The following is a 2,697-nucleotide window of genomic DNA, read 5'->3' as shown; positions in this document are numbered from 1 at the left end:
CCAACATTCAACTTGGAATAAGTGGCCCTTTACCTGTGCTCTTATTTTACCTTTATTAACTTTTATTACATGATATTTTAACCCGGGGCTATTACAAACCCCTCCCCCTTAGGGGAACATCGTCCTCGGTGTTAAACCACACCTATACCTAACAAAACCATTGAAGAGCAAAATACACTGCTTATGGAGGTTTATAACGCAGCTCGTTGCAGTATTTACAATAACATCATGCTCAAAAGCAAAACCATCATGTAAAATATGACAACATGACAACCATACCGCTTATTGGAGCTTTATAACTTAGCTCATTGTGATATCTACAATAGAAACCATATATAAATATGCACAAATACCAGGACTCGTTTTCCTTCACCAACAAAAAATGAAGGATACATAGCCCGCATCTGATCAACCATCTCCCAGGTAGCTTCATCAGGCCCAAATTGCTTCCACTGAACTTTAACCTGCTTGAGTGCTCTGTTCCAGAGAACAAGATATTTCCACTGCAATATGCATTGGGGTTCCGGCTGTAATTCTCCTTCTTGCTCCACCTGCAACATGGACTAATCAATAACATGATCAACCTCCTTTACATATCTTTTAAGCAACAAAACAAGAAAAACATCAGGGACTTTCACTATTGGAGGCAGTGCAAGTCTACAGGCCACTGGTCCAATCCTCTTAAGGATCTCAAAAGACTCACAATACCGTGGTTCCAACTTGGCACATGATCCAATCCTGGAGGATCTCTTCTTGGGCTTGATGCACAAATACACATGCTCCCCAACCTGAAACTCCTTAAATGACCTGTGTCGGTCTACATAACTTTTATGTCTGTCATGTGCTACCTTTATATTCTTCTTTATAACCCACATTTCCTTTTCCATGTCTGGTCCAATGAGTACCTTGTTCACTAGATCACTCCAACTGATGGGAGTGTTACAACTCTACCCATACAATGCCTCAAACAGACTCATCCTCAGTGACTCCTGATAACCGTTGTTGTATGCAAACTCAACCAATGGAAGGTACTCCTCCCATCTCCTCTGTTGATGCATGACATACATCCTCAACATGTCCTCCAATATCCTATTGAGCCTCTCTATCTTTCCATATGTTTGTGGATGATAAGTTGTGCTGAAGGCCAACTTTGTCCCCATTCCTGCAAATAGCTCCTTCAAAAACTTGGAAGTGAACTTGGCATCCTTGTCTGACACAATCTTCTTCAGAACACCATGCAATCTCATAATCTCCCTAATGAAGACCTATGCTACCTCACTACCTGAATAGGTAGTCTTCACTAGAATGAAGTGAGCTACCTTGATCAACCTATCTACCACAACCATGACTGAATCATGCTGCCTCAATGTCCTCGAAAGACATGTAATGAAATCCCTGGAAATGACCTCCCGTTGTCATTCTAGAATCATAATCAATTGAAGAAACCCACCTGAATTCTTACACTTTGCCTTGACCTGCTGACAGTCGAAACATCTCGCCACGAACTGTGCCACTTCCTTCTTTAGATTCAGCCAGTAGTAGAACTTCGTCACTATTGTTAATGTCTTCTAATATCCTGGCAGGCTTGATACGGTTTTACATGAAACTACCTCAAGATAATCTTCTTCAGTTCACTGTCATCCGACACATAGATCTTGTCCCTAAATCTCACCAAGCCATCTACTGTAAGATGGCAATTCACATCCTGGTCACCTGTACTTTGTTGTAACCTAATAATAAGCTCCTTGTACCTGTCATCTTGTTGTCCTACTTGTAAGATCCGATCCTATAAATCTGTCCCATATGAGCTCACTGATGCAACATGGTTCAACTACACTTTCCTACTGAGAGCATATGCAACCCTCTCCTCCTTACCCTTGATGTATCTGATCTTGAAGTCAAACTCACAAAGGTTAGTAAACCATCTAGCTTTCCTGGCATTCAAATTCGGTTGGTCAAACAGATATCTCAACCCACTGTGATTGTTCATCAACACAAACCTCCTCCCAATAACATTTCCACATCTTCAAGGCATGAATAATATATGCCAACTCAAGATCACGAGTCACATATTCTGCTTGTGCTCATTCAGTTTCCTGGACTCATAGCATATCACATGTCCTTCTTGCATAAGGACTCCCCCAAGCCCTCTCTTGCAAGCATCTGTACACACTACAAACTCTTTGTTCGGATCTGCGATCTTTAATAATGGAGCATTTGTCAACAACTGCTTCAACTGTTCAAAATTGACTGCACACTCCTTTGTCCATTCAAACTTCTTACCTTTCCTCTGCAATGATGTAATAGGATATGCAATGCATGAGAAGTTCTTGATGAAACTCTTGTAGTAACCTGCTAATCCCATAAATGATCTAACTTATTGCACATTTCTAGGAGCTTCCCACTCCGTGATAGCCTTTATCTTCTCCAGATCCACTGCTATGCCATTCTTGGAAACAACAAGTCCCAAGTAGTATACTTTTGTCTTAAAGAAACTGCACTTGCTAAGCTTAGCATACAATTGATGCTCTCTTAGCAATCTCAGCACTGTTGCTAAATGATCAGCATGCTCTTCCTCATTCTTAGAATATATCAATATGTCATCAATGAATACAATAACAAACTTGTCCAAATAAGGGAGCAACACACTATTCATCAAACATGTAAAAGTAGTTGGAGCATTAGTCAATCCGAATA

This window comes from Pinus tabuliformis, chromosome 6 (assembly GCF_031772625.1).
Source record: "Pinus tabuliformis cultivar Carrire ecotype Pingquan chromosome 6, CPIR1, whole genome shotgun sequence".
NCBI lineage: Eukaryota > Viridiplantae > Streptophyta > Pinopsida > Pinales > Pinaceae > Pinus > Pinus tabuliformis.
The sequence above is the reverse complement of the archived record's forward strand: the minus strand, read 5'-3'. Positions refer to the sequence as shown.